We start from the raw sequence: 14790 nt of genomic DNA, 5'->3' as shown, positions 1-14790 counted from the left end.
AGAAAGAAAGAAAGAAAGAAAGAAAGAAAGAAAGAAAGAAAGAAAGAAAGAAGTTATTCTGACAAGAAACAAAGAAGTTATTCTGACACTAGTTAAAATGGTAAGAAAGATTTTATTCAAGATGATTGCAGTGGGAGCATTCCAACAGGAGACAGAGATCAGGCACAGTTCTGAAAACAACATCAATAGCTGGGCATTTATAGCCAATGCACAAAGTGAAGGGGGGTCAATGGGTGGAAAATTACTAAGATGATGCATTAAGGGTGGGGAGATACTTGCTAAGACTGGATTGAGCAGGCCAAAGACAGGATATGGGCCAAGGTAGAGGCCTAGTTGAGAAAAAAGTCCTAAGGAGCCTGACTAAAAAGTTTGGTCAAGGGAGAGTTTTTGTCAATATTAAAGAATAACAGATGCTGGCTGGGCCTAGTGGCTCACACCTGTAGTTGTAGCACTTTGGGAGACTGAGGTGGGCAGATCACCTGAGGTTAGGAGTTTGAGACAAGCCTAACCAACATGGTGAAACCCCATCTCTACTAAAAATACAAAAAAATTAGCCGGACATGATGGCGGGCACCTATAATCTCAGCAACTTGGGAGACTGAGGCAGGAGAATTGCATGATCCTAGGAGGCAGAGGTTGCAATGAACTGAGACTGCGCCATTACACTCCAGCCTGGGCAACAAAAATGAAGCTCCATCTCAAAAAATATATAAATAAATGAATTTTTTAAAGAAGAATAAAAGATGGCTGGGCACAGTGGCTCATGCCTGTAATCCCAGCACTTTGGGAGGCTGATGCAGGTGGATCATGAGGTCAACCATTTAAGACTAGCCTGGCCAAGATGGTGAAACCCCGTCTCTACTGAAAATACAAAAATTAGCTGGGTGCGGTGGCAGGCTACTTGGGAAGCTCCAAGCTACTTGGGAGGCTGAGGCAGGAGAATTGCTTGAACTGGGGTGGCGGAGGTTGCAGTAAGCTGAGATCGCACCACTGCTCTCCAGCCTAGGCAACAGAGTGAGACTCTGTTTCAAAAAAAAGGAAAGAAAGAATAAAAGATACAGATAAGACTTGAGGGATCAGGGTCTTTAAAAGAAGTGTGTGAGATTCACTCCAACTTTTCTTCTGAAGGCATTTTCTAATTTGTTGCTTGTTTCCCAAGCAGAAAGAAATAAGGAGACAGAGTATGAGGCTGCCAAAGTAATTGGGGGAAAGTCCTGGAAATGAGGAAACTGCAGAGACATAAACTAAAAAATCTGCTACAAATTCACTTCATGCTATTGGATAACTTCTAAGCTGCCCTGTGCAGGGAGAAACAATAGCAGCTGAGAGACTACGAGTTAAGTAGAGACTTCTATGTGCTGCACAGTGCTGGAGAGATGGAGGCTATAGTTCCAGCTCCACCAGGATGGGAGAGCCTTGGCAAACATGAACCTTTTGGCTGAAATCCCATAGGGATATGCCCTAGACATAAGAATTATACTTTACTAGTAAGAATAAAATTCAGTAGCTTAAAACTAATCCTTGACAGGTTCAAGGTGATCTGTTTGAAGACATATGTGTTGTCCTACACTTTTTTATCTACAATGTTGTCAAGAAAATTAAAAATTATGAGGCATATTGAAAAGACGAGAGAAGGAGAGAGAAGATAATGGAATCCGTTCTGTAGGATTCAGGTATTGAATTTATCAGACAAATAATAAAATAACTATGATTGTACTTTGGGAGTCCAAGGCAGGTAGATCACCTGAGGTCAGGAGTTTGAGACCAGCCTGGCCAATATGGTGAAACCTCATCTCTACTAAAAATACAAAAAATTAGCTGGGCGTGGTGGTGGGCGCCTATAATCCCAGCTACTTGGGAGACTGAGGTGGGAAAATCACTTGAACCCGGGAGGCAGAGGTTGCAGTGAACCATGATCATACCACTGCACTCCAGCCTGGGCCCGACAGAGCAAGATCCCATCTCAAATAAAATAACTATGATTACTGTAATGAAGAATATAAAAAAAGATGAAGAATTTTACCAGAGAATGGAATCTGTGCAAAAGGGTCAAATGGAGATCCTTGACTTGAAAAAGTACTATAACAAATTAACAACTAATTTGTGTTTAATAGCAAATTAGATATAGCAGAACAGAGGATTAATGTAACTGGAAGACAAGCCTGTATAAAATGTTTAAATTGAAACACAGAGAGAAAAAAGCATAGAAAATATAGAAAACAGACCAGGTGCAGTAGCTCATACCTGTAATCCCAGCACTTTAGGAGCTGAGGACAGGCAGATTACTTGAGCCCAGGAGTTTGAGACCAGCATGGGCAACATGGCAAAGCTCCATCTTTACAAAAAATACAAAAATTGGCTGGACATGGTGGCATCCAACTGTAATCCCAGCTACTCAGGTGGCTGATGCAGGAGAATCACTTGAACCCAGGAGGCAGAGGCTTCAGTGAGTCATGATCATGCCACTACACTCCAGCCTGGGCAACAGAATGAGACCCTGTCTCAATAAAATAAAGAAATAAGAAACAACATATGTCTGTTAATTCTGTTAATCATGAGACAAAGTGAAAAGGACTAATATATGTATAATGGAGTCATAGAAGGATGATAGAGAATGAGGCAGAAGAGAATTTGAAAAAATACTGGCTAGAAAATTTCCATACTGATGAAATATATCAAACTACAAGGAAATGTAAGCCTTCGCTACTCTTGCATTCTGCGTATCTGCAGACTTAACACCACATGGATGCCACCAAGTCTTATGGCTTGCATCCTCTGGATAGGCAGCCTGAGCAGCACCCGGGACTGGGATGTAGGAAGCAGAGTTCAAAGGTGGTTGCAGGGCAGCAGCACCCCAGGCCTGGCCTCCAAAACATTCTGTCATCCTAGGCCTCTGGGCCTGTGATGGGAGAGACGGCCTCGAAGATTTCTGAAATGCCTTCAGGGACTTTTTCCATTGTCTTGACTGTTAGCACCTGCCTCCCTTTTAGCTGTGATAATCTCTCTAACAAGTGCTTGCTCAGCTGTGCTCTTGGATGCCTCACCTGAAAATGCTCTTTTCTTCCGTACCACATGGCCAGGCTGAGAATTTTCCAAATTTTTACTCTCTGCTTCCTTTTTAAGTTCCAACTTTAGATCATGCTCTTACTCCTATATCCACTCATAATCTGTTAAAAGCAGCCACACCATAGCTTGGATGCTTTGCTGCTTAGAAATTTCTTCTACCAGATACCCTAGGTCATCACTCTGAAGTTCAGCCTTCCACAGAGTCCTAGTGCATGGACACAATGCAGCCACATTATTTGCTATAGTTTAACAAGGGTGACCTTTTCTCCAGTTCCCAATAAGTGCCTCATTTCCATCTGAGACCTCATCAGCCTGACCTTCATTGTTCACATTTCTTTTTTTTTTTTTTTTGAGGCGGAGTCTTGCTCTGTTGCCCAGGCTGGAGTGCAGTGGTGCGATCTCCGCTCACTGCAAGCTCCGCCTCCTGGGTTCATGCCATTCTCTTGCCTCAACCTTCCAAGTAACTGGGACTACAGGCACCTGCCACCACGCCCAGCAAAAACAATAATTTTTTTGTATTTTTAGTAGAGATGGGGTTTCACTGTGTTAGCCAGGATGGTCTCGATCTCCTGCCTCGTGATCCACCCACCTCGGCCTCCCAAAGTGCTGGGATTACAAGCATGAGCCACCACGCCCGGCCCATTGTTCATATTTCTATCAGCATTTTGGCCACAACCACTTAACCAGTCTCAAGTTTCAAACTTTCCCTTGTCTTCCTGTCTTCTTCTGAGCCCTCTAAACTCTTCCAACTCTGCAGGTTACTCAGTTACAAAACCACTTCCACATTTTCAGGTATCTTCCTAGCAACCCCTGACCCTTGGTACAAATTTTCTGTCTTAATCCATTTGTGATGCTATAAAGGAGTACCTGATGCTATGTAATTTATAAAGAAAAGAGGTTTATTTGGCTCACAGTTCTGCAGGCTGCTTCTACTCATGGTGGAAGGCAAAGGGGAAATCTGGCACATACAGATCACATAGTGAGAGAAGAAGCAAGAGAGAGGGGAGGAGGTGCCAGGCTCTTTCTTTTTTTTTTTTTTTTTTTTTTTTGAGACGGACTCTCACTCTGTCGCCCAGGCTGGAGTGCAGTGGCCGGATCTCAGCTCACTGCAAACTCCACCTCCCGGGTTTACGCCATTCTCCTGCCTCAGCCTCCCGAGTAGCTGGGACTACAGGCGCCCGCCACCTCGCCCGGCTAGTTTTTTTTTTTGTATTTTTTTAGTAGAGACGGGGTTTCACCGTGTTAGCCAGGATGGTCTCGATCTCCTGACCTCGTGATCCGTCCACCTCGGCCTCCCAAAGTGCTGGGATTACAGGCTTGAGCCACTGCACCCGGCCTTCAGGCTCTTTCAATAACCAGTTCTAATGAGAGCTAAGAGTGAGAATTCACTTACCCCCATGAGAATAGCACCAAGACATTTATGTGGGACCTGCCCTGTGATCCAAACACTTCCCGTCAGGCCTCACCTCCAACACTGGGGATGAAATTTCAACATGAGATTTGGTGGGGCCAAACAAACCATATCCAAACCACAGCAGATATCAGTGCAGGATTATTTGTGATAATAAAACATTGGAATAGGCTGAGTGCAGTGGCTCACACTTGTAATTCCAGCACTTTGGAAGGTCACGGTGGGCAGATTGTCTGAGGTAAGGAGTTCAAGACCAGCCTGGCCAACATGGTGAAACCCCATCTCTACTAAAAATACAAAACTTAGCCGGGTATTGTGGCTTGTGCCTGTAATCCCAGCTAATTGGAAGGCTAAGGCAGGAGAATTGCTTGAACCCAGGAGGCAGAGGTTGCGGTGAGCCAACATCGCACCACTGCACTCCAGTCTGGGTGACAGAGTGAGACTCTGTCTCAAAAAAATTTAAAAAAAGGAATATCCATGTTTTCCTATTCTCTCTCTAGAAAATGATATCCCAACGGAATGTATGTTTTTCTTAAACATTTATCATTGGTTGTTTTCAAGAAGTTTCTTCAGTCTTGTTACTGTTAATATGCTTGTTACTGGTAACCAGAGCTTGTTACTGGTAATATGCACATTTTTAGGATTGCTCTGAAATCTAGGAAACCCTCTTAGTGTTTCTTTTCTTTCTGAGCTATATCAGACATTCAGAGAACTGCTACAGATTTGTGCCCTACAAACAAGGAATCTGATAAATTCTATTTTGTGTGATTCCTGTCACACAAGGGTATGGTTATAATCAATAAATTATCAAGAATGTTCCTGAAAGGAGAAGACTTCTTTTTTGACCAAGTGTTAATGAGAATCAAATCCTTTGTTTACAACTTTATACTTTGATGTATTTTCCATAGACTAGCTTCTGATGCTACGTATTTTTATTTTTATTTTATATATTTTTGGAGAAAGAGTCTCAATCTGTCACCCAGGCTGGAGTGCAGTGGTGTAATCTCAGCTCACTGCAACCTCTGCGTCCCGGGTTCAAGCAATTCTTGTGCCTCAGCCTCCCGAATAACTGGGACTACAGGCATGTGCCACTGCACTTAGTTAAGTTTTTGTATTTTTGTAGAGATGAGTTTCACCATGTTGCCCAGGCTGGTCTCGAACTCCTGAGCTCAGGCAATCTGCCCTCCTTAGCCTCCCAAAGTGCTGGGATTAGAAAAACATAAAATAAAGTAAAAATAAAAATAAAGCAAAATAAAATTAAAAAGGAACACAAACTGAGAAGAATGTTTGCATGGTTTATGACAAAGGCATGGTATCCTTAATATATAAAGAGCCTTTACAAATCAATAGGACAAATACTCTTTCTTTTTTAATGGACAAAAGACACAAACACGGAACTCATGGAAGTATAACCTTTCTGAAGAGCAATTCAGAAATGTGCCCACAGTTTAAAACCTACGTATCTTTTGTTTCAGTAATTCTACCTATGGTATCCTGAAGAAATAAGAGCTGGGTGTAGAGTTAAAAACAACAATAACAAAGATATCAAAGCATTATAATATTTTTAAAAATAGAAGCAACTTAGATCATCAGTTAACTTAATTATGGTACAATCAATCATACGATGGAATGATAAATATCTGTTGAAAAAATTCTACTGATGTGAAACAATATTCCAACCCCTAAGGCTAAGTAAAAAGAACAGGCTGCAGAACAAGATGTGTAGCATACCATTTTGTCTTTTGGGCTCAGAGTATACCATTTTGTTTTAAATGTCTGATATATGTATATGTGTCTATATATATACAGACACATATATGTGTATAAAGAGACAAAATAGGACCACTGCTATCAGTTTGATATATTGCAGGATAATGGGAACGTGGGTAATTTCCCCCACTTTCTATTACTTTTCTTTTTCTTTTCTTTTCTTTCTTTCTTTTTTTTTTTTTTTTTTTTTTTTGAGACAGAGTCTCGCACTGTTGCCCGGGCTGGAGTGCAGTGGTGCAATCTCAGCTCACTGCAACCTCCACCTCCTGCCTTCAAGCCTTCTGCCTTCCTGCCTTCAAGCCTCCACCTTCAAGCGATTTTCCTGCCTCAGCCTCCCAAGTAGCTGAGATTACAGGTGCTGCCACATGCCCGTCTAATTTTTTGTCTTTTTAGTAGACACGGGGTTTCACTATGTTGGCCAGACTGGTCTCGAACTCCTGACTTTGTGATCTGCCTGTCTCAGCCTCTCCATCTATTACTTTTCTTATTTGAGAGAGTTTTTTTTTTTTTTAAATAAAAATATTGTGAGATTTGACTATATGCAAGTTTTGAATTAGCCACCTGGTCAACTATAGCAGGGACACTAGGCATGTCTACGCCATAGAATGCAGTTTGTTTCCTTGGCTTCCTCTGAAATGCTGTTAGGTTTCACCTTTCATTTGACTAAATGCAACTTAATTCAGTTCGATGCTCATTGCAAGGCACTTTAAGGTGAGATTCCAAAGATGACTAGAACATGTTACTCACCCTGAAGAAGCTTATAATTTAGTAGAAAAGGGGGAAGCCCACTGGAGCCTGCTCAGCTAGAAATAAAACTTCTTTTGATGTCTGGTGGATTTGAAAAAATAAAAATGCAGCAGCAAAGGCAATTTGTCATACCCTAGACTAAATTCAGCTTACTTAGGAGCTCTTCTTTCTTTGCTTGTCATTGCTTTCTGGAATCCAGCCTAGGAAAGTAATATATGTCACCATGTGTGCTAGTTTATAATTAGAACAAATGTGAGGACTTATAAGAAAAAGACCTATTGGCAAAAAACATTGAGTAAAATTCTAGAAAAGGCAGTCAGGGGAAAGAAGAAGGAAGAAATCTATTTTGGAAAATAATTTAATGCCAAAGAAAGATAAGACATTTAAAAAGCATAAAAGGCAATTATTATGCCCTTAGGATTTTTATATTTCAGCGAGTGCATGAAAATATAGCTGCTATTGAATTACCCTCTATTTGAAAGGATGAGTATTGTAGGTATAAATAGAAGCTAAGGTCAAGAAGCCAAAGGCAGAAAAAGCTCTCACATCCAGCAGAGACCGATAAGCATGTAAAATAACATCCTCTACTCATAAGGCTGCAATTATGCCCATGACCCAAGCTTGAGCTCCAGGAAAGAAGTGAGGGATAAAAGCCAGGGGCCCCAACATGCTCTTCCTACAAATCTTTTTTTGTTTTGTTTTGTTTTTAGATGGAGTCTCACTTTGTTGCCCTGGCTGGAGTACAGTGGCACGACCTCGGCTCACTGCAACCACCACGTCCCAGGTTCAAGCGATTCTCCTGCCTCAGCCTCCCAAGTAGCTGGGACCACCGGTGCACGTCACCAAGCCTGGCTAATCTTTGAATTTTTAGTAGAGATGGGGTTTCACCATGTTGGCCAGGCTGGTCTTGAACTCCTGACCTGAGGTGATCTGCCCACCTCAGCCTCCCAAAGTGCTGGGATTATAGACGTGAGCTACTGCTCCCGGCTCCTTCCTATAAATCTAAAACCCGCCCCAGCCTTCGACACTCTTTACTATAACACTAATGCGCAGTAGAGGCTGATTTCTAAGATCTCTGAGCCCATAGGGTTAACTTCTCCCCATACTTCACCTTTTTTTGACTGAGAATTAACACTTTTCAGAAAGATATGATTGACCTAAGCCCGAAAACCCAACATTCCCTCCTTCTCTGAGATCTCGAGTTTCTGAGAAGGCTTTCCCAGAGGCATGGCCCTAGGAATTAAACAAATGAACAAACAAACAGGAAAAGGGTCACCCCTAGTGTGAAGCAGCTTGATCCCCCCATCTTTCCACCCCGTCTCCCCACTATGCAGACCCCCCTCCATCTCCGATTTCCCACCATCTGCCTGCCACGTTCAGCACAGAGCTGCTCAACCTTCCTTCTCTGCTGTCCTGTCCTCAACCATCCACTTGACCGTCCCCTCTGTCTCAGGCTCCTAGCCCAGCTGTCTCTGCCCAGCCACATTCCCTGATGGCTCCCCTCTTGTGCCCCACTCCATTGAGTGGCAGTGCTAAGTGAATTTGCTGCCTCTTCTTCATCCTTCTCTGAGAGGTTCTCTTCTCTACACGTCACTCCCATGACTCAATGGTCAGACCTTTTCTTCAAGAAGAGGATAAAGAAAGGACCAGGTGTGGTGCCTCACACATGTAATCCCAGCACTTTAGGAGGCCGAGGCGAGTGGATCACTGGAGGTCAGGAGTTCCAGATCAGCCTGGCCAACATGGTGAAACCCCGTCTCTACTAAAAATACAAAAATTAGCTGGACATGATGGTGCATGCCTGTACTCCCAGCTACTCGGGAGGCTGAGGGAGGAGAATTGCTTTAACCCAGGGGCAGAGGTTGCAGTGAGCCAAAATTGTGCCACTGCACTCCAGCCTGGGCAACAGAAGAGAGACTCCGTCTCAAAAAAAAAGATGAGTGGAAAGATGGACCTGTTAGTTCCCCAGGTCCACTCAGGTTCTCTCAGTTCAGTAGCTCTTTTTCAGACATGTCTCATCTCCATGTTACAGTAAATATCTCTGTTCTGCCTCACCTGGGAGCCACTCTTCTGGGCTTGAGTAAGAATTTACTTAATAGTTGATACACAATTTTAGTCTGTGACCCATCTGAGGGATGGCGGACACGCCTACCCATCCCAAACAGATTCTTGGCACCTTTTCCCTGATGAATTCGACATGTGGGTGACAGGAGATACTGTCTATCTGTACCCTTTATCTTTTTGGATTGAAGAGGCAGAAAATTCCTGTTCCTAGGTTCCTTGAGGCAATAACATTCCTTCAGATCCAGTTTTCTTCGGATGACTGGAGGAAGCTGAGGTTTGTAGCTTCCAAAGAGCCTTGGTTTCTTAACCCAAGCATTTGTTGCACTGGCTGGCACCAGGGTTCCAGGCATGATTTATATTTACTTCCATCCCACCATTTTTCTTACAAACTGCAGATCCCATAACGCTCTCATGGACTCCCTGAATCTGTCATCCTTATCAAAATTTCTCCTCCTTTCTTCTGGCCCTGTGAGAGTATGCCTCCGCCTGGAGCAGTAGAACTGAACTAAATGTTAGTTCATATTTAAGTAAATAATGTCCAGGGGCTTGTTACATAAAAAGGAGTGTGCAGGGGAGATTGATTTGTTAATGAAATGGAAATAGAAGGCAGGATACTCTGAGAACAGTAATGTCAATAAGCATATTTACTTAACGTATTGAGGTCATTATTTTTGGTCATCCCTTCTCCTCCTCCTCCTCCTCTTCTACGTCCTCCTCCTTTTGACATTACCCTTATTATTTTACACCTTTCTCTTTCAAAAATTCCTTTTTTTTTTTTTTTGAGACAGTCTTGCTCTGTCACCTAGGCTGGAGTGCAGCTATGTGATCTTGGCTCACTGCAACCTCCACCTCCCAGGTTCCAGCAATTCTTCTGCCTCAGCCTCCAGAGTAGCTGCGATTACAGGTGCACTCCACCACACCGGCTCATTTCTTTCGTATTTTTAGTAGAGATGGGATTTCACCATGTTGGTCAGGCTGGTCTTGAATGCTTGGCCTCAAGTGATTCACCCACCCCAGCCTCCCAAGCACTGGGATTCCAAGCATGAGCCACTGCGCCCAGCCCAGGAAGCTGGGGTGAAAAGATTGCTTGAGCCTGGGAGGTGGAGGTTGTAATAAGCTGAGATCATGCCACTGCACTCCAGTCTGAGAGACAGAGGAAAATCCTGTCTCAAAAAAAAAAAAAAAAAAAAAAAAGATTCATTCAAATTTCAGAGATGTTAAAATGTAAAGAAATATACATTCGTAATTGATAAAATATACTATACATAAGCTATTCTGCACACAATAGTTTAGTATTTTTTTATTTTTCTTGTTTTACTGTATGTTTTTCTTTGTAGATTTCTTTCATGTTCTGAATGTTACTCAAATTAGACTTGTTTTGCTGACTGATTTTCTACCACATCAATTTTGATTTCCACTTCTAATGACGACTTTAAATAGTCTATCATAGATTTTTTTTATAATAAACTTTTTAAAACCTTGGCCTTACTGCTCTTGGGTGTATGCTCCCTTTGTCTCTTTTATAAATGATGAACCTCACAGAAGAAATCCAAATGTGAAAGACATAAAAAAATCTTATAGATGAAATCACAGGACACATTGGAGTATGCAAAATTTTTCTTAAAAAGGAAATAAAAAGCTTTAACAGTAAAAGAAAAAAATTATAAATTAGGCTATATTAAAACGAAGAACCTCTGTTTATCAAAGGATGTCAATTAAGAGAAGGAAAAGGCACACTATAGTCTTGGAAAAGATCTTTATTGATAAAGGTCTGGCAACCAAAATGTGTAAATTGTTAAAAGAAAGGAAGCCAATCAAACAGAAAATGGGCAAAAGACAAGTATTTCTTTAAAGAGGTATTCAAATAGCCAATAAGTACACAAAAAGATCTTCAACATAATGAGTCATCAAGGAAATGCAAATTAAAGCCACAATGAGATACCACTACACCAGAACCACAATAGCTAAAAATTAAATGGCTGACAATAACAAGTGTTGTCAAAGATGTAGAACAATCAAAACACTCATATTATACTCTCCTGGTGGGAGTATAAATTTGTGCAACCATTTTGGAAAATTGTTTGGCATTATCACCTATAGATGAACATAAATATAATCTGTAATCTAGGGATATTCCCAACAGAAATATGCACCTGTGTTCACCAAAAGACATGTCCAAATATGTTCACAAGAGTATCATTTGTAATAAAAACTAGAAACTATCAAAATGTTCGCCTTCAGTAGAAAACAGAAATTGTGGTATATTCACACAGAGGAATACTAAACAACCATGAAAATGAGCCATGAAATGCAACATCATAGATTAATCTCACAAACATAATATTGCATAACAGAAGCCAGATTCCGAAGAGTGTGTACTATATACGTAAAGTGCAAAAACAAGAACCTAATCTATGGTGTCAGAAGGCAAGATATGGAAATGGCAAGAGGTGGGCTTCTGGGTGCTGTTTCTGTTCTGTTTTGGAGTCTGACTGAGGCAGCTCATTATGTCCAACATTTCTTTGTGTGCTTTCAAGAGCTATTCATTTTTGCAAATTCACTGAGCTATATACACTTCAGGATTCACGCACCTTTCTGTGTATATATTAGTCTTTATTGAAGTTTCAAAAAAAGAGCTAGAGATTTGTTCTCTAAATTCTTGAATTTCTTCTGGAAGATTTAGTTAAGAGATATTCCTTAGGCTCTTAGTGCTTTTTACCATCAATGTCCTTAAGTTACTTTTTGCTTGCTTGAGTAACGATAACAATATTTGTGTACACAATAAAGTGATGTATTTGATTTCCCTCTTTTTTTTCTTTTGAGACGGAGTTTCGCTCTTGTTGCCCAGGCTGGAGTGCAATGGTGTGCGTGACCTCAGCTCACTACAACCTTCGTCCCCTGGGTTCGAGTGATTCTCTTGCCTCAGCCTCCCGAGTAGCGGGGATTACAGGCATGTGCCACCACGCCCGGCTAATTTTGTATTTTTAGTAGAGAGAGGGTTACTCCATGTTGGTCAGGCTGGTCTAAACTCCTGACCTCAGGTGATCTGCCTGCCTCAGCCTCCCAAAGTGCTGGGATTACAGGCATGACCCACTGCACCCAGCCTTGATTTCCCTCTTAATGTTCCTGTGCAGTTTTCCTCCTGTAAGAAAGAAGGCTTATCTTCCCAGAGCAGGAAAGAGTGCATATTTGGCTTCCTTATCAAGGTGATTGGTTTAACATCAGGGTGACCAGGGAGAAGAGCTGGTGTTTGCTCCCGAGCCTCTTTTAGCTCCCAGGAATGCAGAATGAAGAGCTATGGGCCTGCTGGGGGAGGGTGATGTGACCCTATTGCTCGACCTCCTGGTCAGGGGCCAGATGGACAATGTGGCAGTGATTCAGTGGAGCTCATGGGGTCAGTGAAAACCAAGGTGAGCTGAGCCAGCTGGATAGTGGCCCTCTGGCTCTCACTGAGAGGAACAAAGCTGGTTAGACCAACTGCAGAGATTAGCTGTGGACCCCAGAACACCAGGGCCAGGCCCAGCTGCCCCTCAGTGATCACGAGTCTGCACATACCAAAGGGCCAACATGAGGCCAAGGGAGGCTTCTAAACCCACAATATCTCAAAGGCACATCGGCCCCTTCTCTGTAGATCCAGATTCTACCTTAGAGATAAGCTGGAAGAGGAGAGAGGAATCTGAGGCTGAGACATTTTGCCTATGGGGTAGCCTTACTTAAATTGATTGGTTACATTCTTGTCTTGGACTGATAGAGTGGGATAGACTGAATACATTTTTTTCCCTGTTACCTAGTGGGTGGGACCTGGTAAGATCAGATCACTCGGCCGGGCTCAGTGGCTCACATCTGTGATCCCAGCACTTTGGGAGGCTGAGGCGAGTGGATCCTGAGGTTAGGAGATCGAGACCATCCTGGTTAACACGGTGAAACCCCGTCTCTACTAATACAAAAAATTAGCTGGGCATGGTGGCAGGTGCCTGTAGTCCCAGTTACTCAGGGGGCTGAGGCAGGAGAATGGCGTGAACCCGGGAGACAGAGCTTGCAGTAAGACAAGATTGCACCACTGCACTCCAGCCTGGGTGACAGAGCAAGACTTCATCTCAAAAAAAAAAAAAAAAAAAGATCAGATCACTTACAGAGAAATAAAACATTTCTTCAATTTCTTCAGTACTTCTGAGTATGGCGTGAATAAATTTGCAGCCTTCTTTCTTTCTCTTGTTTATTTTTCCTTGATTTTCCCACCTGGCAGACTTTTGTTATGTTGAAAGTAGTTTGTGATAGAAAGTTTTGTATATATTTTAATAGAATAACTTGAGAAGAAAGCTCCTGGCATTGCAACTCTCCACAATATTTTATTTAGTAGTTAAACAATTTTTATAATTTCTCTTACTTTTTCACTCTATTCATCATCTAATCATCTATCCACCTACCAAGCAATAGCCATTTTGTTGGAGCTATGCGTTGAGTATTCAGCTAGAAGATGAGTAAGACTATCCTTGCCATAAGGTTTTGAATACAGAGAATGAGCAGGTAGCAAACACTGTTCCCTATTCCCTCCTGCACACATCCACATGGGCTTGTTTTCAATTGCAGTGTCTAGGCATTTTAATTACCAGGCATTGTTCTATGCCCTGGGTTCCTGAGTCTTTTGACATAACAGCAGTTGTCTTTGAGCGCTTCCTTGATTTGTAGTATGCCAAGAGGTACATCTCCTCTCCCAGACCTGGAATCAGCCCTTTCTCCCAGGCGCATTTGTTCCCTTTAGTAGGAAATGTATTTAGAAACCAGAGTGTGGCCCCACAGGAGCTCATTTCTTCTGTGCTTATGATTTTTTTCTAGGACTTCTCAATGGATAAGAGCTGAAATGATGAATATTAGGGGAAGAGAGATACTAGGAGAGGAAGAAAAAACTACCTTTTCTAGGTCATTTTTCTATTTTCAATATAAAAATTTTTCTATTAATCATTTAGTATATATACACATATGTGTGTGTGTGTGTGTGTGTGTGTGTGTATTTATATATATATTTTTTGAGACAGAGTCTCTCTATGTTGCCCAGGCTAGAGTGCAGTGGTGTGATCTCGGCTCACTGCAACCTCCACCTCCCAGGTTCAAGCGATTCTCCTGCCTCAGCCTCCTGAGTAGCTGGGTCTACAGGTATGTGCCACCATGCCCAGCTAATTTTTGTATTTTTAGTAGAGACAAGGTTTTATCATGTTGGCCAGGATGGTCTTGATCTCTTGACTTTGTGATCTGCCTGCCTTGGCCTCCCAAAGTTCTGGGATTACAGGTGTGAGCCGCCGTGCCCAGCCTAGTTTATATTTTTGATTTTAACAATTAATACATCTGTTAAAATACATTTATAGTTGCTATAGATGTATAATACATCTGTTAAAATACCTTAAGAGTTGCTACTGAATGCGTCATGGCATTGCCAGTTTGGGTGAGATAGGTTGCTGCCATGCCTTCCCCTGAGTTACAACCTGGGTGCATGTGCCCAACTCTGACCTTCTGGTGCCTATGCCAAGGTTCCTATCAGAGATGGAGGGTGACAGTGGTTGCTGTGCAGGAGTGGGGGAGACAGGCCAAGTGAGGCCCAAGGCACCAGGGGGTAGGAAGCAAGTGGCTTGGGTTGGCCCTAGGAAGTGGGGAGGCAGCTCCTGGGAGGTGGGACCTTCCACGAGCCAGGATGCAAGCTCCAGTGCATACCCTGATGTTTCATCAGACTTCACTTA

The sequence above is a fragment of the Piliocolobus tephrosceles genome, chromosome 6, assembly GCF_002776525.5.
Source record: "Piliocolobus tephrosceles isolate RC106 chromosome 6, ASM277652v3, whole genome shotgun sequence".
NCBI lineage: Eukaryota > Metazoa > Chordata > Mammalia > Primates > Cercopithecidae > Piliocolobus > Piliocolobus tephrosceles.
The sequence above is the reverse complement of the archived record's forward strand: the minus strand, read 5'-3'. Positions refer to the sequence as shown.